General features: G+C 42.4%; 1 protein-coding gene, 1 long non-coding RNA gene and 1 pseudogene across 3 annotated transcripts in view; 1 reads left to right on the top strand and 2 right to left on the bottom strand.

Annotated features, from left to right (window-relative positions):
* Window positions 1–26,226, top strand: part of ADRA1B (adrenoceptor alpha 1B) — a 56,231-nt gene that overhangs the window by 10,575 nt on the left and 19,430 nt on the right. The window lies entirely within an intron of this gene.
* LOC129486080 (uncharacterized) lies at window positions 5,840–10,755 on the bottom strand. The gene is made up of 2 exons (XR_008658854.2): window positions 10,660–10,755; window positions 5,840–6,684 (listed from the first exon to the last, which is right to left on the bottom strand). It is a non-coding gene; the product is annotated as an uncharacterized lncRNA (long non-coding RNA).
* Window positions 22,753–26,226, bottom strand: part of LOC129486078 (glyceraldehyde-3-phosphate dehydrogenase-like) — a 60,238-nt pseudogene continuing 56,764 nt past the window's right edge.

The following is a 26,226-nucleotide window of genomic DNA, read 5'->3' as shown; positions in this document are numbered from 1 at the left end:
TACCACAAGTTCATTACAAAGAGACTGTCATAGACTGGTGTTCTAAAACCAAAATGCCGATCTGGGCCTGGTCATGAAGCCAGTGAAGCAAGATTGGCTAGGTCAAGACCCGTGTGGACACAAGGTAGGATCTTAAAAATGGATGGCCTCTTCATTCTTTGTCAAAAGGCTGCCGTTCCACCTGCCTCTGGGGGAGATTGTCCCATTGCCAATTGGCCCTTACATTCCCTCACCCTACTAGCCCTGGTCACCTGCCTCTCACCTCTGAGAGGGATATGGTCAGAGTTGATCCCTGCAGAAGCAGGAAAAGAGGAAACTCTTCCAGTGACTTTATAGCAGAGCCAGATAGAGACCTCTAAAGGCATAAGGTATTGAAAAGGGAATAATAAAATTATAAATTAAAACATACACACACACACACACACACACACACGTATGCACAGAGCCCTAAAAAAATGTAAGGAAGGCCAATGATATTCTGATTCTTTCCATGGAGGTAACTTTGATTTCTTTAATATCAGATTATTTTACGAAAAATACAGGTGCCCCAGCTTTGCGAATGCTCTGAAGACACACTGGGTCTTTCTGTTGAGTAATAGATCACTGTTCTCTAATGGGGTGACCATATATCCCATTTCACTGAGATGGTCTCTTTTTATGCCTATTATCAAAGCATCATTATAATTATAATAACCCTTTCTTATTTTCAAAAGTGTCTCAATTTGAACAATAAAAATGTCTCCCTGTTTTAAAACCTGGAATAAGGGTGTTTATAGTGTGGACATCCAATAGCACACCAGTTTCATGCCACAGCCTGAAATGGGGAGGAAAGAGAAACTGGCACTAACAGCCTCAACAGTCCAGAGAAAGATCCATGATGAGAAAGCAAAGCCACCATCCGTTTAAGAAGGAAAAATGTGACTTACCATGTGTGTATTTTGTGGGAAGCAGGAGTTTTGCAAATGTGGGCTTGAAATTTTTAAATAAAGTGTTCATTTCTTTTACTTGCCCTGATGACATGAGTGAGTGGCTGAGCTGAGATTTGAATCTATGGCTGGCCAGCCCTAAATACTTAGGGAATAAATGATTAAATGAAGGAATGGATCAATTTCAGCACAAGCTAAAAGGTGCCATCTGAATGATGGGTGTCTCCAGAATGCAGAGGAGACAGAAAGAAGAGTGGGCTGAAATAAGATTTGGGGGAGGAAAAGGAAAGTGAGCTGTGTTTTAAGGACTTGTAAGGCTGGAATCAGTGCAGGGGGAGGGCCATCTTCACCCCACCCATCATCACGCCTCCTGGCATGACAGCACATGAGTCAGCTCAGGATACAGTAGAATCTGTCCGCATTGGCAGGCTCTGCTCTTACGACTCTATTGACAGCACACTCCTGGCCACACTCACCTGCAGCTCATCTGACCACCCTTTGAACACTCAAGTGCCCCTCTCTGGTGCGAGCACAGGAATTGTGCTATAAAAGTTGCACCAATGAGCAGTTCAGTTTAAAATGTTCAGTAACAGAATGTTCCAGCACATGTAAGTGGCCCATTCCTCCTAGAGCCCCATTTAACTTTTTCCAAGGGTGTCTGCCTACAGTGTCTTGCTCCCCGCTAAGCTTTCTCTCTCCTGTTGGGATGAATTTGGGGCTTGGTTTTGCACAAGAATTTTTTTTAATTCTTCAAGACAGAGTTTCCGGCCAGGCTAACGTGCGCTGCTTAGAGGCTGAGCTTAGCACCCTGGCCGTGCCCCAAAAGGAGGTTAAAATGGGACCAAGGGCAAGCCGGGCTCACTGTCATTCGCAGGCGTCAGCCCCAGGGCTCACACCACCAGCACTGGGCCGGGCGGAGATCCAGGGAGGCAGCTGGTTGGGGAGGAGGAGGATCCACCAACTGGAACAGCAACAAAAAATTACATCTCCGATTCATATATTCAGGCCATTAATCAGCCCCCGGCATCAAGAGGAAGCAGTAGGGTCCCTTCTCCCAGCTTCTAGGGACACTCCCCACAGCGCCTGTTTGTGATTCCTTGTCCCCAACCCTTTAGCATTTACCTTAACACCAAGGTTTCTTGGCTTCACTGTTTCGCGGACCACTTTGGCAATCTGATGAAGCCCCTTCTCACAGTCGACACATCAAATAAAAGACACAGGATTTCAAAGAAAGCCAATTATATTGAAATACAGTTATAATGTTGAAAACACATTTATTATAGAGTAAAAAAAGTCCTTTAACATATTAAATAAACAAGATCTAGCAGCAAGTCAAATAAATAACTACTATAATTTTGAAGTACTGACAAGTGGAAATATTTCATGATATCTGCAACAAATGTAATGTTATATCACAGATCTGATTTCTATTGGTGACAAATCCTGCTGACTCTAGTGTGGCTGCTTGCCCACTTTCCTATCAAAGGAAATGCAAACTTTCAGCCAAAGTTTAGTTTGGGGGTTTTTGGTTTATATATATATATATATATATATATTTTTTTTTTTTTTTAAAGAGGGTTTTTTTCTCACCCAAGTTTATGGACCCTCTAACTCCAGAATGAAAACCCTGCCTTGGGACATTACAAAGATGTACTTCAGGATATGAGATTTTCTATGCTTTTTTTCTTTACAATGTTTTGTAAAGAATGCCTGTTTTTAGACTTAGGACCACAGGGAACTTGGACCGTGCCATCATGCCTTGTAACTATTTTGCATGATTACTTGTAGCAATTTTTAAAAATCAACTAGTTTATTTTTTAACGATGCATAGATTCTTATTTGAATCAGAAAAAAATGAAAAAATTCTTCTGCTCTTACCTACCCCACGTTCACACCCAGCACTCCCAGTATTTTTTCCCCTGAAGTAACCATTGTTACCAGGTTGTGTATGCTTTCCAAAATAGTCTATTTATTTGTAAGCATACATATCCACATGTGTATATGTATGTTTGAGTGTTTTTGCATGCAGAATGTGTGTGTTTTCACTCTGTTTATTTTGATTCATGGTGTCATTTTAGAAACACTTCAGTGAAAGTTTCATTTTTCACTCAACAGCATAGCATATCTTAGACATAGTTCTGTGTCAGAATGCATAGAGTTACTGCTGGTTTTCATGGCTGCATAATAATCCATTTTACGAAGTATCCTATTTTACTTACCAATTTCCTAGTTGATTGACATTTAGGTTATTTTTGGTCTTTTAGTACAAACAATGTTGAATGAATACTCTTGTATATATGTCTGTGCCCACATATTCAGGATAAATTCCTAAAAATGTAGTTGCTGGGGCAAGGAAGATTTGGTATTTTAGGTTTAACCTGATTATGTGTAATAAGAAATTTAAACTATAGTAAAATGTAAAGTGGTGTTAAAACAAATAGGTTAGGCTGGGCGCAGTGGCTCATGCCTGTAATCCCAATACTTTGGGAGGCTGAGGCAGGCGGATCACCTGAGGTCAGGAGTTCGAGACAAGCCTGGCCAACATGGCGAAACCCCTTCTCTACTAAAAATATAAAAATTAGCCAGAGAATCGTTTGTACGCAGAAGGTGGAGGTTACAGTAAGCTGAGATCACACCACTGCACTCCAGCCTGGGTGAGAGTGAAGCTCCATCTCAAAAACAAACAAACAAACAAAACAAATAGGTTAGATCTACATCTACTAATCTATTAGGAGGATGGCTCATGATATCTAAGTAAAAAAGGCAAGTTATAGAGTAATGTCTAACCCAACTTTTAAAAGCTATTTATTAGTTTAGTTACCTCAAGGGATAGGATGGAGTGAGGAGGAGTAGATTATTAGCTTTTTTATAACCTCTGTATTATTTCACATGTTGCAATAAGCAAATACTCTATTTGTGATTAAGAACATCAAATTAAGAAAATTTGATAGAATACAAATTGGGTTTCAATAGAATTATAGTGGGGACTATTAAACATTTTTATAATTTTAGAAGAAAAACTATCAATGGCCAAAAAAGAAGATTGTTCTTAGTCATTTTCAATCTAATTTAACATATATATATAATATATAATACATATATTATATATATATATATTTAATATATCGCCCGCTCTGTGATTACCAGCCCCGGAACACTTAGAAATTGCTTTGGCCCGTGCTGGGAGCAGTGACTCATGCCTGTAATCCCAGCACTTTGAGAGGCTGAAGCAGGAGGATCACTTGAGCCCAGGAGTTCGAGACCAATCTGGGCAACATAGGGAGACCCCCATCTCTACAAATAAAAAATAAAAATTAGCCTCATGTGGTAACACGGGCCTGTAGTCCCAGCTACTAGGGAGGCTGAGTGGGGAGGATCCCTTGAGCCTAGGAGGTCAAGGGTACAATGAGCCATAACCACACCACTGCACTCAAGCCTGGGCAACAGAGTAAGACCCCATCTCAAAAAAAAAAAAAATGAAGAAATGACTTCAGCCCTTTCCTCTGCTGGTTATAGCCCTGCTCATTCCCCCAGTTCAAAATCAGCTGTCATGTTGTTGATTTTTTATTCTTTTCAAAATGAGAAGAATTTTCTCTTTCTTGGTAGCAAAAGCTAATTTATATGTAACAGCAAAATATAAAAAAGAAAGGAAAAATCATCCATAATCCTATCACCTGCCTTAGTCCATTCAGGCTGCTGTAACAAAATACCCTAGACTAGGTAATTTATAATAAATGACAGAATTTATTGCTCACAGTTCTGGAGGCTGGAGAGTCCAAGATCAAGGAGCAGGCACATTCAGTGTCTGGTGAGGACCTGCCCATAGATGGTGACTTCTGTGTGTCCTCACATGGCAGAAGGGGCAAACAGGCTCTTGAATGCCTCTTTTATAAGTACACTGATCCCATTCATCAGAGTTCTGTCCTGGTGAACTACTCGCCTTCCACATGACCCACTTACCAACACCACTGCATTGGGGATTAAGTTTCAACATATTAATTTTGGGAGACACAAACATTCAGACCATAGCACCATCGATATAACCATGTTTAGTATTTGCCTATGCAACTTTGCAGAATTTTCTGTATGTGTTGTTGTGTGTATTAACACAAGTTGGATCACCCAGTGCTTTTTTCACTGATCAGCAAGTCATCCTGACTGACTTCTTATCATATCGATGAATCTGAGTCTTTTCATTTTTTTGTTTTTCCTTTTCTTCTTTTCTTTTTTGTTTTTAAAGACGGAGTATCACTCTGTCACCCAGGCTAGAGTGCAGTGGCACAATCATAGCTCATTGCAGTCTTGAACTCTTGGACCCAAGCGATCCCCCCCTTACTTCCTCCTCCCAAGTAGCAGGGACCACAGGTGTGCACCACCACACCCAACTAATTTGTAAATTTTTCTGTCAAGATGGGGTCTCCTCATGTTGCCCAGGCTAGTCTCAAACTCCTGGCTTCAAGCGATCATCCTGCCTCAGCCTCCCAAAGTGCTGGGATTACAAGCATGAGCCACCCCACTCAGCCCTTCCCATCTTTTTAATGCTGCACTGAATTCCATAATAGAAGGTATCATAATATACTTAACCAATCCAGTTATGTAAACAAGCCATTTACACCAATAGATAAGACACACACAAGGTATCACTTTACAAGGTACAAATGTGGAGTGAAAAGTCTGTCTCTCTCACTTCCTTGGCCCCAGTCATCCAATTCCCCTCCATGGAGGCAACTACTATTATCAGTTTCTTCTATATCCTTCCAGATACGTTCTATGCATATATAAATATATTTATATGATATTTTTAATGGAAAGAAAATAAACACTATTCCTCATTTTGCTTTTCTCACTGACCAATGTATCTTGAAGGTCTTTCAATTTCAATGGAAATTCCATTTCCAAATAGAGCAGCTTCATTCTTAGTAGCTCTATAGTATTTCTTTTTATTCAGATAGATCTCCATGGAAAGACATTGTAGGTTATTTTAAATTTCTGTTACTACAAAACAATATTTTTATACATCACCAATTTCCACATGAGTAAATATATCTGTAAAATTTTGTAAGTGGACCATTCTGAGTAAATGTTTTCATGTTTATAAATATTACCAGATTGTCTTATGTAGAGATTATATCAATTTACATTTCAATAACTGACATTTGAGGGTGCCCACACATTCACTAAGAGCTGTTATCAAACTTTTGGATCTTTGCCAACTTAACAGGTGGAATTTTTGTGAATGAGGTTAAGCATCTTTTCATATGTTTAAAATAATCCATTCCCTCTTGATGTGCAATTTGTTTTCAGTTTTTAGCTGTGATAAATATTCTGTTACACACATTCTTTTCCTTAATATCTTTAGGGCACTTGCCCTTTAGGATTTCATTGGGATAAAGTCCACTTTGAATGGTTAGATCAAAAGGCAGACTCCCGGGAAAGGCCTCAGATGTATATTGTCAAATTACTCTCTGGGAAGGGTGTAGCAATTTGCACATCCACAAAGTATGTTTCAACATTGATGAAGAAGCCAGTTTTTATGCTGATAGCTTCTCACTGCCTAAGGCACAAGAAGTTTCACGCATCTATGTGACTTCCTCCTGAGGTGATAAGATGTCTTGAAAGCTTCAAATCCTTGCAGCTAATTTGGTGTCAGTTTTCCAGAGTTCAGGGCTAGCTAGCTGCCCTCTTGGGATGCAACACCCATCCATCAGAGGAGCCAGAGGAGACAACAGCCTCAGAATGTGTGTATTTTGTCCAGGAGCTAAGAAAAAAAAGCAGTCAGCCACAACGTATAAACAAATTTGATCTTTCACACATGGTGGGCTGCCAGGCCCACTACGGTCCGCATCAGTGGTTTGAGGCTCCAGGACTGACGTCCCAATTTAAAACCATAACAAAATAAAAGAAAACACTGTTGCCATCCCCAGGAAAACAATCCAGTTGGAGGCACTCAAAGGATGAGTTAATAAGGAAGGATTCCTCTAGGCATCCAAGCTCACCCCTACCCCACCATGAGGGCCTGTGTGGTTCAAGGGAATGCAGTAGACAGCCTATATTTAGATCAGGGCATGGCAAATGCACCACATTTTAATTGCAAAATTCGGATTGGCCCTGGAAGATGCCAGACTCACGAATTGAAAATTCAATTGAGCACCACTCAAGAAGCAAGGAGCTGGCTGCTTGAGCAGATTCTGCCAGGGAAGGAGCCCTTTGAGAGGGAGCCAATGGGCCCTGGTCAGTCAGAGGCATAATTTAATCCTACCCTTGAACTACTGATCTAGAGGGAGAAGCTGGGTTATCTTTAAACTGTACTAAATCTAGAGGTGTTGGAACCAGCAACTAGGACAAGGCAGGGGCTGGGTGAACTTTGACCCACTTACCAGAGGGTTGGGAATGCCACTAAGCCAGAGGCCTGGGCTCACCAAGTGATTCCCAGAATCTGACCAGGAAAGCACTTCCTGTCACCTGCCTCTGTCACCGCCTTCCCACCCCCTCATCTTGAGGAAGAGGGCTAGCACCTTCTCTTCTCTGAGACACCCTTGTTAGCTCTTCATGACTCCTGCTTGAGTTGCTGTACTAGAAGGAATAGGGACTTGAAGGCCAGGTGGTGGCTCACTCCTATACTCCCAGCAAGCACTTTGGGAGTCTGAGGCAGGCGGATCACTTGAGGTCAGGAGTTTGAGACCAGCCTGGCCAACATGGTGAAACCCTGTCTGTACTAAAAATACAAAAATTAGCCGGGTGTGGTGGCAGGCACCTGTAATCCCAGCCACTCAGGAGGCTGAGGCAGGAGAATCCATCGCCTGAACCCAGGAGGTGGAGGTTGCAGTAAGCTGAGATTGCACCACTGCACTCCAGTCTGGGAGAAAGAGCCAGACTCCATCTCAAAAAAAAAAAAAAAAAAACAAAAACAGGGTCGTTGAAATCTGACATATCTGTCTAGCTCTGGTGCTCAGCTGGCTAAGCCTCAGTTAACTCATCTGTAAAACGAGACCAAAATCATCAACCTCAAAGAATTGTAGTGAGGAATAAACGAGAAAAGGATGAAAGGGACTCAGCTGGGTGCAAAACACTAGTACATATTTCATAAACGTCAGCTATTCATATATATGAAGCCTCTAATCTGGCATCCACTTCAGAGGAGATATTTAAGTACCTGTTAATATTATGATCATGACAAATTCTATGAATGGGCTATGTGTTTTGAGGAAACAAAAATGAGACAGGTTCTTTCTCACTGAATAGTTGGGAAAACCCTCTGTTAAAAAAGGGCAAAAGAGTAAAAAGCTAAAGATTTTTTAGAGTGCCAGATATGATGTTCACGTGGTCAAAAATATCAGATGACTTTACCTAACATTTATGGTCATGTTTCTCTCTTTTTAAAATTGTTTCAATATTTAGATTTGTGATATTTCAGTCATTCCAAAAAGTACAAAAGTAATTTGGGACACCCATGAGTCCTCCATCTAAATTTAACATGTTGCTGAATTTGCTATACATCTTCTTTTAAGAAATAAAAATGTTACAAATATATCTAAAAGGCTCCCCACCCCTCATCTCATTCACCTCTCTCCTTCCCAAAGGCAATTGCCACACTGTCTGTGATTGAGTGGACTTTCTTCTATACAATATGTTTTTCTTTTGAGATAGGGTCTCGCTCTGTCACCCAGGCTGGAGAACCATGGTGCAGTCTCGGCTCACTGGAATCTCCACCTCCTGGGTTTAAGCGATTCTCAGGCCTCAGCCTCCCTAGTAGCTGTGATTACAGGCATGCACCACCACACCTAGCTAATTTTTGTATTTTTAGTAGAGACAGGGTTTCACCATGTTGGCCAGGCTGGTCTCCAACTCCTGATCTCAAGTGATCTGCTCGCCTCAGCCTCCCAAAGTGCTGGGATTACAGGCGTGAGCAACTGCACCTAGTCTCTTCTATACATTCTTAAATGTGTACTCTTAAGAAGCAAGAATAGTGGTCAAGACTGGGGCTCTGGATTGTCAGTCCTGGGTTCAAACTCCACTCCTGCTTCTTTACTACCTGTGTGGCCTTCAGCAAATTGCTCAACTCTCTGATCCTCTTTTCCCCCATCTCTAAAATAAACAAATAACAGCTAATTTTGTTGGGTGTTGCAAAGGTGAAATAAGATTATTCATGTAAATCAGTAGTTCTCAACCAACAGCAATATTTCCCCAGGGGATGTTTAGCAATGTCAGGAGACATTTTTTATTGTCACACTGGGGGTGCTACTGGCATTAACTGGGAGAGGTCAGGTATGCTGCTAAACATCCTACAATGCAAAGGACAGCTCCCACAACAAAGAATTATCCAGCCCAAGATGTCAATCATTGTTGAAGTGGAGAAAACCTGACATCAAGCATTCTGTCACTTTATAAGGGCTCAATGAACATTTGTTCAGTAAACACAATAACATAAATTATTATAATTTGTTCTTTGAAAGACATTGTGTTAAACAATTTTACATAAATTATCTCACTGGTATCCAGTGAGTTGCACCTTCTTGATGAAAAGAATGATGGACAGCAAGCACTGTTTTTTCTGCATGTCTGAGGATGTCTATACCATTCGTTAAATCAAAATGATAAGCCTATTAAAAATGTAAACTTTCAGACTGATAGATTAATTGGAAGTTGTTACTTAGAGCCTAACTTCTCTTTGCTCTCAGTGAAAAACAAATTGTATCAGTGCTTTTAGCCAAAAAATTAGTTCATTCAAACCACAAAAAAAATCCCTTCAACCTAAGCAGGCCCAGGAACTGGCGTAGCTGTAAATAAATACATAAATAAGGCATCAAAATTAAGAGAATATTTTTGGCCCCTGTTCACAAGGACTAGCTCTCAAGGACTCAGGAAGCCACAGAGGCAGGGTAGAAAATGGGAAAGAGGAAAACAGCCAGAGCTCTGCTTCTCTGACTCAGCCCAGGCTCAGGTGGACTTGGAACACTCTGTCCTGCAGCTGCTGACTGTGTTGTCAGAGTGCATCCACTGTGAGTGGCCTTATCCAGCGGGTCTTCAAGTGGGGTCCTCAGCCCAGCAGCATTGACATCACCCAGAACTTGTTATAGATGACAAATCCTAGATCCCAACCCAGAACAACTGAATCAGAAACTGGAGGTACACCCCAAGCAGTGTGGGTTTTCCCAAGCCCTCTGGGTACTACTGATGCACACTTAAGTTTAAGAACCACCAGCCTAATAAGAACGGACCTCAAGTTCCCTGTGTATTTCCTGTTTTCCCACTATAGCCACAAAGCACTCCAACACCAGCTCAGATGTGGAGGAATCTCTGCTCGCTGGCCCTTGCCTGGTGTCAGATGCTTGGCACATATTCCATAACTCCCAGCAGATTATGAGGAAGTTGCTATTGTCTCCTTTCCAGATGAGAAAACCACAGCTTAGGGAGTTTAAACAACTTGCCCAGGGTCATACCTGCACAAAAAGCCTGGAACCAGGATATGTGAATCTCAGTCGGCCTCATGCCAGATCCTAGCCTCTTTTTTGTTGTTTTTTTTGTTTTGTTTTTGTTTTTTTTCGAGACGGAGTCTCAAGAGTCTCGCCATGTCGCTCAGGCTGGAGTGCAATGGTGCGATCTCGGCTCACTGCAACCTCTGCCTGCCAGGTTCAAGCAATTCTCCTGCCTCAGCCTCCCGAGTACCTGGGACTACAGGCACGCACCACATGCCCGGCTAATTTTTTGTATTTTAGTAGAGACGGAGTCTCACCATGCTGGCCAAGCTAGTCTCGAACTCCTGACCTCATGATCCTCCTGCGTCGGCCTCCCAAAGTGCTGGGATTACAGGTGTGAGCCACCATGCCTGTCCCAGATCCTAGTCTCTTAATGATGACATCATACTGTGACATCACACTGCCCATTGAGGATGAAAAGAAACAGAACAAAAGAGATCAGCACTGCTCAGGCCAAGTTGTGAGCCCTGTCAAGTTTGTCTTTAGTGACCCTCAGTCACTGGTCCTGGGGTTCGCCTGGCCTCAGGCAGTTCTCTGAAGTTGTTAACCCCCCATGGTCATGACACTGCCCCACTGGAGGCCAAAGCTTCCCACACTTCAGTGCTCTCCTAGGCTTTTCCTCTTACTAGCTGTGTGATTTTGAAGCTGACTCTTCTTCTCTTATTATCAGTGATAATAATACATCCATATCAAGGTTGTTAAAAGAATTAAATGAGATAATCTGTGTGAACATATCTAGCCCAGTGACTGTTGCACAGCAGAAATGAATTAACTCTTGGTTTTCTTTCATCCTTCTCTACACACCAGCAACTATCAAAACTACTCCATCCAGAATCCATTCTGTTGAAGTATCTTGTATTGACCAATTAGCTAATATGATGAGCTAATCCTCAGGTGTCAATTCATAATAATGGTTTTCTGCATTTGCCTCCAAAATGACATCTGCATTTCAACCAGCGGTCCTTATCCTCAAAGTCTTCCAACCATGGAATGATTAATGATGGAAAATTTAGGGAATATGGAAGACCACTGGGGAGAGATTTCCCAGCCTTTCTCCACCCCACATATCACTCCAATATCATATCATTAGCGTTAGGTGGATGGGGAATCCCAGAGAATGGGTAATGAGACTAGAACAGAAAATATGCCTTCAAGGCTGCACCTGGCTTCAAAGAGGAAAAATGAACTACAGGCATCTGAATCTCGGGTTAGATGTGAACAATGCAAAAAAGAAGTGAAATCAAAGACTAATGGGTCATTTGCCAGGATTTAATACAATTGCTTAGGATTTGCGTAGTTGAATGTAATAAAGCTTCATTAAAAAGTAGTTATAACAACTAATAAGACCCTAATTAAATTAGCTTTCACTGGGCAAGTTGCTTGTGAGGTCCTAATTAGGTTATTTGCAGCCATTGGCCTAGCCGGAAAACCAAAGAAGACTCTTAAGTCCTCAGTGATGCCTGGAAAATCCAGTCTCTGGCCTTATGCAGGAAATGCTAACAGACTCTATCTAAATTTGGGGCAGCCAGTCCGAAACTATCTTAGCTCTCCAAAAATCATAGTATGCGGCCAGAGTGAAATCCCTTAATAGGTCCCACCACTCTTAGGAACTAGACAATTTTAAAGATGGAAAGGGCATGTAAAGGTGGAAACGCCAAGAATTTCATTTTACAGATAAGAAAACTGAAGCCATGTGAGAAGCGATTAGTCCAAGGTCCCTCAGCAAGGGCAGTGTCCCCAGCCCCTCTAGTCTTCTTCCACTGTGATCTGGAATAAACATAGAACTCAGAGCTGCTGGTTTTCATTTGAGAAAGAAGAGGGAAACAAAGAGTGCTGGATTCTCAGAGGCTCCTTTCTTTGAAGGAGAGTGAGAGAGAGAATGCGTGTGTGTGTGCGCGCGTGCACAATGCACTGAGGATAGTTCAGCCCAAGGTAAATTGCTGACCTGCTTACAAACTGTCTTTGCTTTGCTGCCGCAAAGATCTTCCTAGAGCACAGATCCGCTCAAGCTGGTACCCTGCTGAATTACCCCAGGGTGACTTCTGAACTTCTGAGTGTGACAGAAAAGACTCTTCGCAATTGGAATCTAACCTACCCCATCTCCCAAGATAGGGCTTTGTGCTCAGACAGATCAGAATCTCAGCCCTGTCCCTCACTAGCTGTGCAACCTCAGGCAAGTTACTTAACTTCTCTCAGCTCCCATTTTTTCTGCCTGTAAGACAGAGATGACATTTTACTTACCTCATTGGGGTGATAAGAGAATTAAAAGACAGTAAGGCAGGCAATCACACGTGGCCCCTGCTATTGCTCCTCCAGCCACACAAGAGTAGTCTCCCTTCCCTGAACACACCTGGCTCTATCATGCCCCAAGCCTTTGCCAGTGCAATTCCCTCTGCCTGTAACACCCTTCCTTCTCTCCTGTGCACTGTGAATTCCCCCAGCTCAAATGTAACATCTCCTTTGCTGTCTTCCACAATTCCCCAGGCAGTGGCTACTGTCTCTCCTGTGCTTTCTCTGTCCTCACTCCATGCCCATCAGAGCCTTGTCACACTGGGCTTTTTGATGTCCCTCTCTCCCAGGAAACTGGGTCTCACCTAGCGTGGGCCTGGCACAGGGACAACTCAGTAAGTGAATGAAATCTGATCAGAGCTGTGAAGAGGAACTTTAAGGAAGGAACAAGACTGATTCCAATGTCACTTCTGCTCTTCTACCAAAGCTGAAATATAGTTGAATTCTGTGTGTACTGACAAAGACTTTGCTTGACCAAACTTTAGTCCAGCTGCTGAATCTTCTTCTAGACTTATCTGTGCACTTCTTTGTAAAACCCAGTTTTAGGAAGAACCATGGTGAGTCAGTTCAGAAAGAACCACCCACATCGATATCTAATCAACCTCAATATCTAATCACTCTCAATATCTGATCAGGCCTCTTATCCTCCAGTATCCCCGCAAGTGACATGTGATTACCCTGGCCTGCCTTCAGCAAGAACCCTGTTAGTTCAGTTTAGCTAGAATCACCCTTACTCCTGATGTTTTCTCTTAGTAATTTTCCATCCACTGCCCCCACCCCTGCTCCTTGGCCATAAATTCCCACTTGCTTATTCTGTATTCACAGTTGAGCCCAGTTTTGTCTCCCCCACTGCAAAGCCCATTGCAGTAGTTCCTATACCTATCTCAATGGTTCTGAATAAAGTCTTCTTTACTGTGCTTTAAGAAAGATCATTAAATAATGTTTTCTTTAATAGTATATACACACACACACATGCATACACACACATGCATATACACACGCACATGCATATACACACACACATACACACACACACCCCCCCAAGATTTTAGCAGCAATTATCTGTGGCAGTTTTTATTTTCTTTTCATGCTTCTCTGTAGTGAGCATGAATTGCTCTTGCACAAAGAAACAAAACAATATAAAGACTGTTCTTTAAACTGATGAGCTAAAAGGAGATACATGAAATGCCAGCTTTCCAAGCATAACTGCAAAAGTTGGGAGTTACCTGAATTTCAATATGGTACAATTCTGATTTAATGCATCACAATCTCTGAATTTCTTCTCTGTGGTGTCTGTGACAAGAGCTAACTTGGAGTTGCAAGGTGCATACTAGAAGGTGGATCACTTGCCTGATATCTTTACAGGGACCTTTTGGGTACTGTCAGTCTTTACATACAGGAGAGAATAAGTACAGTGCTATCCGATACAGTAGCCACCGAACACATGAGTGTAATCATATTTAAATTAATTAAAATTAAAAATGCAGTTCCTCGGCCACAGGAGTCACCTTGCAAGTGTTAAACAGCTACACGTGGCTAGTGACTGCCATATTGGACAGCACAGATTTAGAACGTTTTCATCATCACAGAAAGTTCTGCTGGACAGTGCTGAGTTGTTTTTCAGCTTGCTCCAAATATGGCTGAGATGTCTCAAGAATAAACACATCCATTTGGCGCATGAACATGTTCTTCCTTGTTCTTGTTCTAAAAACTCACATTTATGGCAATGTAGAAGGGCACACCCACTTTGAAAAACAGTTTGGTAGTCCCTCAAAAGTTAAACAAAGGGTTGCCTGATGACCCAGCAGTCCTGATCCTAGTATATAAAGGAGAGAATTGGAAACATGTCCTCACACAAAAACTTGCACACAGATGTTCACAGCAGCATTATTCATAATGGCCAAAAGGAGGAAATAAATGTCCATCTGCCAAAGAACAGATACGCAAAATATGGTATATCCATACAATGGAATGTTATTTGGCCAAAGAAAAGAGAACAAAGCATGGACACATGCTACAACACAGATGAACGTTGAAACCGATACGCTAAGGGAAAGAAGCCAAACACAAAAGGTCACATTTTGTCATATAATTATGTTAAAACAAAATGTCCAAAATAGGCAAATGCACAGAGAGAGAAAGTAGATGAGTGTTCGCAGAGACTGAGGAGAAGGGGAAATGAGATGACTGCTAATGGGTACTGGGTTTCTCTTTTTTTTTTTTTTTTGAGACGGAGTCTCACTCTGTCGCCCAGGCTGGAGTGCAGTGGCGCGATCTCGGCTCACTGCAAGCTCCGCCTCCCGGGTTCACGCCATTCTCCTGCCTCAGCCTCTCCGAGTAGCTGGGACTACAGGCGCCCGCCACCACGCCCGGCTAATTTTTTGTATTTTTAGTAGACACGGGATTTCACCTTGTTAACCAGAATGGTCTTGATCTCCTGACCTCGTGATCTGTCCACCTTGGCCTCCCAAAGTGCTGGGATTACAGGTGTGAGCCACCGTGGCCGGCTGGATACTGGGTTTCTTTAGGGGTTGATGAAAATGTTTTGTAATTAGATAGTGGGGTTGTTGTACAACTTTGTGAATTACTAAAAACCGCTAAATTGTACTTAAAAAGGGTAAATTTATGGTATGGGAATTATATAGCTCAATATGACTTTTTGTAAAAAAAAAATACTGTTCTAATTGGGAAACAACCTAAATGTCTATCCATAAGCAGGTAAGGAAATAAACTCTCACACATTCATACAGTGGACTGTGATACAGCAGTTAGAAGGAATGAATTAGATCTGGAAACTAAGAAAGATCTTTAAGATAAATTGTTGGCTGGCCACACCTGTAATCCCACCACTCTGGGAGGCTAAGGCGGAGGACCACTTGAGCCCAGGAGTTCCAGACCAGCCTGGGCAACACAGTGAGACCCTCGTCTCTACAAACACACAAAAAAGAAATTGTTGGGGGAAGAAACAAGTTTCAGAGCATTGCATATAGTATGAAATGTTGCATTTTTTAAATCCCAAATATTCTATTTTCTAATAGTATGTGTATGGAAATACATAGAAAAAAACTGGAAGGTAATACCCCAAAAAGATGAAAACATTTCCCCATAAAGTAGGGATATGAAATTAGGGATGGTAATCAAAAAAAATTGTTCTTAACTTTTAAAAGAAAAAGTATTCATTTATTACATATGTAATTAATAATTTGTAATGCTTTCTTTATTAAAATAAAAACATAAATTAGATCATCTTTGGGAGGCCAAGTTGGGTGGATCACCTGAGGTCAGGAGTTCAAGACCAGCCTGGCCAACATGGTGAAACCCTATCTCTACTAAAAATACAAAAATTAGCCAGGCGTGGTGGCGTGCACTTGTAATCTCAGCTACTCGGGAGGCTGAGGCAGGAGAATCACTTGAACTCAAGAGGCGGAGGTTGCAGTGAGGCGAGATTGCGCCACTGCACTCCAGCCTGGGTGACAGAGCAAGACTCTGTCTCAGAAAAAAATAAAATAAAAATAAATAAATTAGATCATCTCAGTGGAGGATAAAGGGAAATATAATACAGAACAAGTTTCGATGATATAAACTACCTAACTATAATGAGGTACTTTTTCTGTTTGTAAATTGAGCTCTCATATTCTCCCAGAGAAACAAACTTACCTCTTAAACTTTGCTTAGCTCTGAACTCTCTAGGGCTGAAAGTAAACCTACGGGGCCAGTTCCTCTAGTTTAAGACCCTGATGAAAGAATGCCAGACATGAATGTCCCTAACTCCACAGCTCCAACCTGATTAAAGATCGTTAGTCTGATGACTTCCACCCTGTGTAACCCATCAGCCTCTCTCCCTAACCAGATCTATCTAGGTAACGCCTCGAAATTCTTTTATGCTTTCTGTAGGCTGAGCCTCCGCTGAGACGATTGAGGATACTGTGTGTGATCTACTTAGGGGATTTCAGGGGTTGGGGAGAGATAGAGATTTGCTTTTCATTTGATTTTTTCCCAATCTTTTCTTCCTCAGATCATAGGAAGAAAAGATAAAATTTTAAAGGAACACAATGAAACATTTTCTCATTTTGTAACTAAAATTTTGTGATGATTTCCTTCCAATCAGCATATTGTTACCTGGGTGACTGACTGACTACTACAATTGGCTCTCATTCTCTCTCTTTCTGTCTCTCTCTCTCTCACACACACACACACACACACACACACACAAACACACACACACATTCTCACTCCCCAGTTTTATTCTTCTTGGTTCTCTCTTCCTTTAAAACCAATACCTCTTTACCATTCAATGAGGTACCTTACCCAAGATTTGCTCCTTTATTTATATCACATCTTAGAGCTACCACTTTCACCTTTACGAACTCAGATTCTTAAAGTGGCAGGCCCTGTTTCCTTCTGAACCTTTCATGCAGAGTTTTTTTGTTTTTTAACAAAACTCTTCTAAAGATACCAATTTACTCAGGATGCCCCAAGAACAAATGGCCCCATTTGTCACAGTGGAGAGCTGTGGCTATCAGCTTTCTCGCTGGCCACTGGCTCCCGGCCAGAGTATCGTGCTCCTGTGCTTTCGTTTATTACCTGTCTGACCATGGTGCAGTGTCCTGCAGGCTACTCATTATTCTAGATACAAATTCCATCCGCAGTGCCTTTTAAAGAATGATCTGAAGTAGCACAAGGTCTCTGTTAATCAGTTAATTATTGTACATCACACAGAGGAAGGCTAACACTTAGCCAAAGAAACATCAGAATGATACTGTGAAACCTGGTCTCTTGATAGGCTGTGTTACCATTTTGTCAAAGGGCCTCTAATAAAAGATGATTGCTTGCTCATGACGAATGAATGAGAGAAACTAACAATGCCTTACAATTAGCACCCAGGGAACACAGCCACCATTTACCATGTGCCAGGCACTGTGCTAAGTGCCTCATATATGTTACCTCCTTCAATCTTTACAACAACCCTGGGGGAGATTGGGGGTGGGGAGAGAAGCTTGTTATTAGCCTAAATTTACAGATATGGAAATTGAAATTCAGACAGTGAGAGGCTTGTAAAGATCACACAGCCAGATATCTATTAAGTACCTTCTCTGTCTCGAGTACTCTTCAAAGCACTGCAGATACAAGAGTGAAAAAAAGAGGCAAAGCCACTGCCTCCGTGAAGCTTATAGTCCTGAGGGGTGGGCATGGACAAATCGTACATATAAATAAGCATGTGATATCAGATAATTGCAGGTACTATAGAGGAAATAAGATGGAGTGGTGTGCTAGAGAGGAGCAAGGTGGTGATGATCAAGAAAAAGTATGAGCTGAACCTGAGGAAGCTGATTGAAAAAGAAAATAATTAATTTTAAGAAAAAAGAGGGCCGGGTGCGGTGGCTCACGCCTACAATCCCTGCACTTTGGGAAGCCAAGACGATCACTTGAGGTCAGGAATTTGAGAGCAGTCTGGCCAACGTGGTGAAACCCTGTCTCTACCAAAAATACAAAAATTAGCCAGGCATGGTGGCACGAAGGCTGAGGTGGGACAATTGCTTCAACCCGGGAGGTGGAGGTTGCAGTGAGCCCAGATTGCGCCATTGCACTCCAGCCTGGGCAACAGAGCGAGATTCTGTCTAAAAAATAAATAAATAAATAAAAATAAGAAAAGAAAAAAGAGAGAAAGCTGCTCGTTGAGATCATGGGCTGAAACTTGAGTGACTAGAAGGAGCCAGCCCTGCAGGAATCTAGGGGAAAGCATTCCTGGCAGCAAGGACAGTAAATGCAAAGACCCTGAGATAGGAAAGCATTTGACATGAGTGACATGGAAAATGGCAGCCAGAGTGCTGGACTGCACAGAGGGAGGAGGAGAGAGGTGGCAGACGATGTCAGACAGGAAGGAAGCATGGATATCCTGTGAGGCCTTGTAGGTCATGATAGAAAGGTTAGCATTTTCTCTAAATGCTATTGAAAATCACGGGAGAGTTTTGGAAAGGGAAATAATGTAATCCGATTTCTGTTTTTAAAGACTTCATCGGGTAAGTGGAGAATGGATTGTAGAGGCTTAAGGGTAGAGACAGAGAGGTCAGTTGTGAGGCTGAGGCCGTGGTCCAGAAGAGATGATGGTAACTTTGGATTGCATTCTGTTCTTATCTATAAAAATCTAGACCATCCAGAAAAAAGCCTGATCCAGGATTTACAGAGAATTCCCTAGTAAATTGACATGAGACTTCTCCAGGATTTATCCCACCTCATGCTGAATGCATCCAAACTCTGTGACACTTATTTCTCTTTAAATAAACTTTTTATTGAAGTATGACATGCATACAGAAAAGAGCACCAATCAGAAGGGATGGCCGTGTCAGTATACACAAAATGAACACATCCCGGTAAGCAGCACCCAAAATAAGAAAGAAAAGATTATCAGTACCCGCAAAGCCTCCCCATTTCTCCTTCCAGTCCATCTCTGGCATTCCAAGTGTGTGTCTGTCACGTGTTTTGCCAGAATGACATTCTGTAAATCTATATTTTCAGTCTTGCTTATCTCATGACCTCTTTTTCTAGACCAAAAGTTGCATGCCTTCTGCAATCAGAGATTTCTGATACCACCAGCCACGATTATTTGAATTTTGTATTCTGTGATGTATATTATGAAAACAATTTAAATTATAGTATAATATTGAATATGCTTAGATTCTATTGTGCCCTCTCTTAAGAATCAGAGCTCACACATAAACATGGCATAGATTCTGGAAAGCCTGCAGGTTACCTTATCTGGAATCATCTGGAAATCCAATGGCACAGAGTGTAGGATTATGAGACATGAGTTTGTAGCATAGAACAAAGACATGATTTCAGGGCTTTGTTCAGAAAACAAGACCCTGGTGAAGAACTAATATTTACTGAGCACTTATGACGTCCCTAGCACCGAGCTAGGTGTTTCAGTATGTTATCTTATTTAATCTTCACAACCCTTTGAGGATGGCATAATTCTCTCCATTGTACAAATGAGAAAACCATGGTTAGCTGGGTGCGGTGGCTCACATCTGTAATCCCAGCACTTCGGGAGGCCGAGGTGGGCAGCTCAACTGAGGTCAGGAGTTCAAGACCAGCCTGGCCAACATGGCGAAACCCTATCTCTACTAAATAATAGAAAAATTAGCCAGGTGTGGTGTGGATGCCTGTAGTCCCAGCTAGTCCAGAGGCTGAGGCAGGGAGAATTGCTTGAACCTGAGAGGCAGAGGTTGCAATGATCCAAGATCGCACCACCACACTGTAGCCTGGGCAACAGAGCGAAACTCCATCTTAAAAAAAAAAAAGAAAAGAAAAGAAAACCATGGCTCAGAAAGGTAAAATAATTGACCCAAGTTCTCAGGGCTCATAAGTGGCAGAGCTGAGCTTGCAACTAGCTCTGTCCGCCACGAAATCCCATGCTTATTTCACTCAACCTATGCAGCCTCTATAGCACTTTTTTTCATTTGATCTGCATGAAATAGATTGAAGTATTGGCCTCAATACTTGGTTGTTGCAATAAGCCTCATTTCTTTTAATGGTTTCCCTTTTACATTCTTTTTTTCAATACACTGGCTTTCAAATTAATGCTAAAGCTATTCATAAATGAAATGGGGGACCTGGCTATGACTTTGCTTCTTTCCAGAAAGCAAAGGCTCTTTAAGCTTGATGACGTTGAATGCTTGCTGTAAATCCAGGAAAGAAATGAATGAGCACAATTTAAGTCTCTCCAGCCTAGAGTCTGGCCACGTGAGGGACACGGGATCTACATTGCATCACCATATTATCCGTTATTGAGAAAGGAGACAGCAATTAGCACAAAAATTTAGATTAACCACGTTCACATCTCTGGGAGAGGTATTCACATTCTCTGGCTTTCTGCAAGCTCTTCCAAGCTCAAGCTGTCCCTGGATTCTTTGGCTTTGCGTCATGAAGGGAATTGATTTGATCAATTACACTGCTGCTGTCTAATTAGTAAGCATGGCCACACTGGCCCATCAGTTTCACAGAGATTAAACCTGGAATCCTGACTGCAGACCAATTTTCATAGCTGAAAGTCTCTGTACCTTCATCCTCAATCCATACCAGTTCCCTAGAGTTAATCATAACAGGCCTTTGACCCAGGGCTGGAGGCATGTTCTCCAAGTCTGGACAACAGGGCTTCCGGAGTCCTCCTGCATTACAGCACAGATTATTTTGTGAAAGCTCCACAGGTTAAGAAGCTGGGCCTTTTCACACATGCTATGCACTGCCCTTCACAAAGCACTTTATGCTCACCCTTTCATTTGAGTTTCCTGGTATCTCAACAAGGAAAGAAAATATAATTCTCATTTCAACATGAAGAAAGGAACCTTCACAGAAATGATGATTCAAAGCCACAAAGCGTTTTTCAACAGAGATCAGTCATCATGTTTTCAAAAAGTAACTTTTATTGGGTTAGTCACGTTTTATTACAAGAAGTTATACATGTGTTTTCATTGTAGAAAATTTAAAAGAATCAGAAAAACAAAAAAAGATAATAAAAAGCCACCCCTTAAACATAACCACTGAAATGTTGAAAACATATTTATTCAGCCATTTTTCTATGGCATATCAAATGTACTATTTCGTAACCTATTCTTTGTCTCTTGACATATTGTGAACACGTTTCTAATCATATTCACTTAGTTAATTTTTACTGGTTGAACTGTATGTGTCATTAAGCCAGTCACTTATGTTGAATATTTGGGGTTGTTTTTAGTTATGATAAATAATGATAAATAATGTGCCAATAAAATCCTTGTATCTAAAGAATAATAACATTTATTGAGTATTTTTTTTGTCTCAGATACTGTACTAAGTGTTTTACATGTATTATCTCATTTAACTCTTCCAAGAATCCTATGGATAAATAATATTATCTCCATTTTATAGATGAGGGAACTGAGTCCTAGAGAGAGGTTAAGTAACTTGCCCACAGTGACATAGATAATAAGTAGCGATGTTAAAATTTAATTCAAGTCAGCCTGACTGCAGAGCTAGCACACTTAACCACTAAGACAAATTCTTAAAATTGTAATTTCAGGAAAACTAAATACGTAAAACTGTAAGGCTTTTGAATCACCTTACTCAATTACCCTCCAGAAAGCATATTCCAATTTATACTCCCACCCTCAATGTATGAATGCCCATTCACTCACATCATCACCAACATGGAGTACTACTCAATTTGTATTGTTCATTAGGGAAAAATGAAGCCCAATCTTCTGATAGCTCATTCACGCTTTTAGAGCATGCATGCAACATGGTTCCTGATCAAAACAGTGATTTTCTCTAAATCAATGGCTCTTATCCTTTTTTTGGTACCTGGGCGCTTTTGAAAACCTGAGGGAAGCTGTGAAACAGCTATGCAGAAAATGTACATATGCACATCAAATAACCTTTTATTTTTCAGTGGCTCACAAACACCATTAAGAACTTCTGGGCTTGCCAGACGATTGATGCATCAACAACATGAAAACTAAAATTAAAAGCAGGACTAATACACCCATTCTTCAAATGCTGGTCTTGCCAGATTGTTCTTTTAAACAATCCTGAAGCATAAGGAACCGGATCAGGAGACACTGGAATGAAACACCCAGGCACTATAACAGTGTATTTGCCATGTGGTAGGAGGTACTAGGTCAAGACTCTCTCCTGAGGTCATGCTGTCCTCCACTAAGATCAGCAAGATCTCAGAGCAGATGGACCGGCCGGCACCAGCCCTGCCTCCATTTGTGCACTTCAGCAACCTCAGAAGAATAAGTATTGGATTCTCTTGCCAAATGCACTTCTTCACACGCTGGCGTTTTTCATTATCTCCCCTTGCATCCTGCTCCTTTATGGCTTGCAAAGCCTCGTCCCAGATAAGTCAAACCTCCACCAACCCTACCCACTCCCCTCCTGTCACAAGCAGTGGATCAGGGCAAGCAGGGAAGAGAGAGTGAGGTCCAGGGCCTCGCCTGTCCATCTGCTCTGAATGCTGTTGTGCCAGGCAGATCTTTCTGTGAGCCCTCCTTGACCAGAGCACGTGCTCCCTGGGAGGAATGGGGCAGTTTTTTGTAATGATCCATCAGGGAAGTTTTTTGTAATAATCCATTGAGGCTCAGTGACATTTCAGGATTAGGGGTGAAACATCTGGTTCCAGCTTGCAAGGAAGGAGATGGACAGAGGAATTAGCAAGCTTAAGTGATCTGCCCTTTTGGGTGACCCTAGTGGAGAATTTTTTCTTTTTTTGGCTGAGCACAGGGGACTTTATTGATAGTACATGACAAGGTGGGGCTCCCTAGGCCCCTCCTTCTTCAGGGGGTCTGTATGGAAACTGTGAGGAGGGGAGAGTCTCAGTGTCGTGGGGGACTGAGTGTGGCAGGGACTCCCCATCAGTGAGGGCTTCTCTCTTCCTCTCATGCTCTCGCTGGGGCTGGTTGTCCAGGGGTGTTACTCCGTGGAGGCCATGTGGGCCATGAGGCCCACCACCCTGTTTCTGTAGCCAAATTCATTGTCATACCAGGAAATGAGCTTGACAAAATGGTCATTGAGGGCAATGCCGGCCCCAGCATCAAAGGTGGAGGAGTGGGTGTCTCTGTTGAAGTCGGAGGAGAAAACCTGGTGCTCAGTGTTGCCCCAGATGCCCTTGGGGGAGCCCTCTGATGCTCACTTCCCCACCTTCTTGATGTCATCATATTTGGCAGGATTTTCCAGATGGCAGGGGAGGTCCATGACTGACACATTGGTGATGGGGACACAGAAGCCCATGTCAGTGAGCTTCTTGTTCAGCTTAGAGATGACCCCTGCCCACAGCTTTGTCAGTGCCAGTAGAGGCAGGGGTGATGTTCTAGAGAACCCCACAGCCGTCACACCACAGTTTCCCAGAGAGGCCATCCACAATCTTCTGGGTGGCAGTGATGGCGTGGACTGTGTTCTTGAATCTTCCCACAATACCAAAGTTGTCATGGATGACCTTGCCCAGGGGCACGAAGCAGTTGGTGGTGCAGGAGGCATAGTTGATGATATTGAGTCTGTTGTCATACTTCTTGTGGTTCATGCCCATCACGAACATGGGGGCATCAGCAGAGGGGGCAGAAATGATGACCCTTTTAGCTCCTCCCTGCAAGTCAGCCCCAGCCTTCTCCATGGTGAAAGACGCTGGTGGACTTCACAACATATTCAGCGCCAGCATCGCCCCATTTGATTTTGGAGGGATCTTGCTCCTGGAAGATGGTGATGGGATTTCCATTGATGACAAGCTTCCCTTTCTCAGCCTTGACAGTGCCATGGAATTTGCCACAGGTGGAATCATACTTGAACATGTAAACCACGTAGTTGAGGTCAATAAAGGGTCATTAATGGCCACAATATCCACTTTACTAGAGTCAAAAGCCGCCCTGGTGAGCAGATGCCCAACACGTCCAAATCCGTTGACTCCAGCCTTCACCTTCACCATGGTGTCTCGGGGATGCGGCTGGCAATGCACAAGAAGGTGCCACTGTCTGTCCAACGGGAGGAGCAGAGAGCCCCTAGTGGAGAATTTAGCACAGTCTGGATGGATAGACCAGACCACTGTGAGACAGGGGCAAAGAATGCAGTCTGCTCCTTGGGCTGGAACCTGAGCTGCCCTGGCCTGGCTACCCACCCATAGCCACCTTTGGGGTCTCACTGTGCACAAAACCACCTCATCCTAGTCAGAAATATGGAGCAGAGTGGTGAGGGGAACAAGGGCTGTTGTGCCCTTTTATTGTCTGGCTTAATTCTATCTTTTCATCCCTACTTATATTTTCCATCCTTTGAAAACTCACTCTTTGCTCTATCCTCTCACTTTTGTTCTTGGCATTGCTCGTCCACAGATCATGGAAGGATTTGTGAGTTAGGCATCTCTTCTCCCTCCACCTTCTTGGAGGCCCAGAACTTACTTTCACAAGGCCTGGAGATGGCAAAAGGATGACTTTTCAATTCTAAATTATTACAGTTTCTCCTGGATTTGGCTGGGAAAATGAGTCATCTGAAAGCTAGTGTATTCACAGTCAAACGCTTATCCCCTGCACTTTCCAGTACCCTGTGTAATCTGCTACACTTTCTTAAATTGCCTTTTGGTACAGGAGGTCCTTCTTATTCTTGGGGGATATGTTTCAAGACCCCAGGGATGCCTAAAACCATAGATAGTACCTAACCCTATATACACTATGTTTTTCCTGTGCACACATATCTACAATAAAGCTTAATTTATAAATTAGGCACAGTATGAGATTAAGAATAATAATAATAAAATAGAATGATTGTAACAATATACTGTAATAAAAGCTATCTGAATGTGGTCTCACTTGCTCTCTCAAATCATCTTATTGTATGTAATATTTTTGGACTGCAGTTGACCTCAAGTAACTGAAGCATGGATGGCAAAAGTGTGGATAATGGGGAAACTACTGTCCTTGGCTTCCGAGTGGCCTGCCTCACCAGGTTAAAACAGCAGCATGTGGGAGAGCAGGAGCTCATGGGTCGTACTGAGATAGCTCCATGACTGAGCAAATTACTTCTCTTAAGAGTGTCGATTTCAACATCTGTAAAATGAGGACAGTTAATTGCATCTCCCACATAGAATTGTTTTGGGTATGAATGAGAGGTGCATGTTAGGGGTTATTACAGTGCTTGCCACCTATAAGCTCTCTGTACATGATAACTACTCTTATTGTCATTGTTATTGTTATAAAATTCAGATCCCCACCATCTTCTGTATTTTTCTTTGAATTTTGTCATAAAGACAGAGTCAATTTCTAATTATTGTGAGAATCAGCACACATTCTCCACCTTCTCTGTAATCAGGACACTGTGTAAGAAGCCAGGCCTCCCCTCTCAAGAGCTGAATAACCTTCTTACGTTACAGGCTTTCTGAAATACACTTCCTCTGTTGCAGTTACGCAGAGGATATGCTATTTCCTGCCCTTCCAGCTCCTGTGTCCTCAAAACATGTGAATATGGAATCACTTTTATAGGAACATTCTTTGAAAGTGACAATGTCAAGAACTGGGTGTGGTGGCTCACATCTGTAATCCCAGCACTTTGGGAGGCCAAGGCAGGTGGATCACCTGAGGTCGGAAATTCTAGACTAGCCTGGCCAAGATGGCAAAACCCCATCTCTACTAAAAATACAAAATTAGCTGGGAGTGATAGTGCACACCTGTAATCCCAGCTACTTGGGAGACTGAGGCAGGAGAATCAGTTGAACCCAGGAGGCGGAGTTTGCAGCTACTCGCGAGACTGAGGCAGGAGAATCACTTAAACCTGGGAGGCGGAGGTTGCAATGAGCCAATCATGCCACTGCACTCTAGCCTGGGCAACAGAATAAGACTCTGTCTCAGAAAAATAAAAAATAAAAAAAAAGATAGTGGCAATGTCAAACAATGCCTCCTTTCCAAACTATCCCCACCACACATCTCTCCATCCCTGCGTGTAACCAGCATCTCCCCATCTTCTTCTAGACACCCCCACACTGAATGTTCCAAGGGAGTCACAAGTCTCCAGTCTGTGGC

This window comes from Symphalangus syndactylus, chromosome 7, assembly GCF_028878055.3.
Source record: "Symphalangus syndactylus isolate Jambi chromosome 7, NHGRI_mSymSyn1-v2.1_pri, whole genome shotgun sequence".
In the NCBI taxonomy this organism is placed as follows: domain Eukaryota; kingdom Metazoa; phylum Chordata; class Mammalia; order Primates; family Hylobatidae; genus Symphalangus; species Symphalangus syndactylus.
This window is presented reverse-complemented; position numbering and strand designations above follow the sequence as displayed.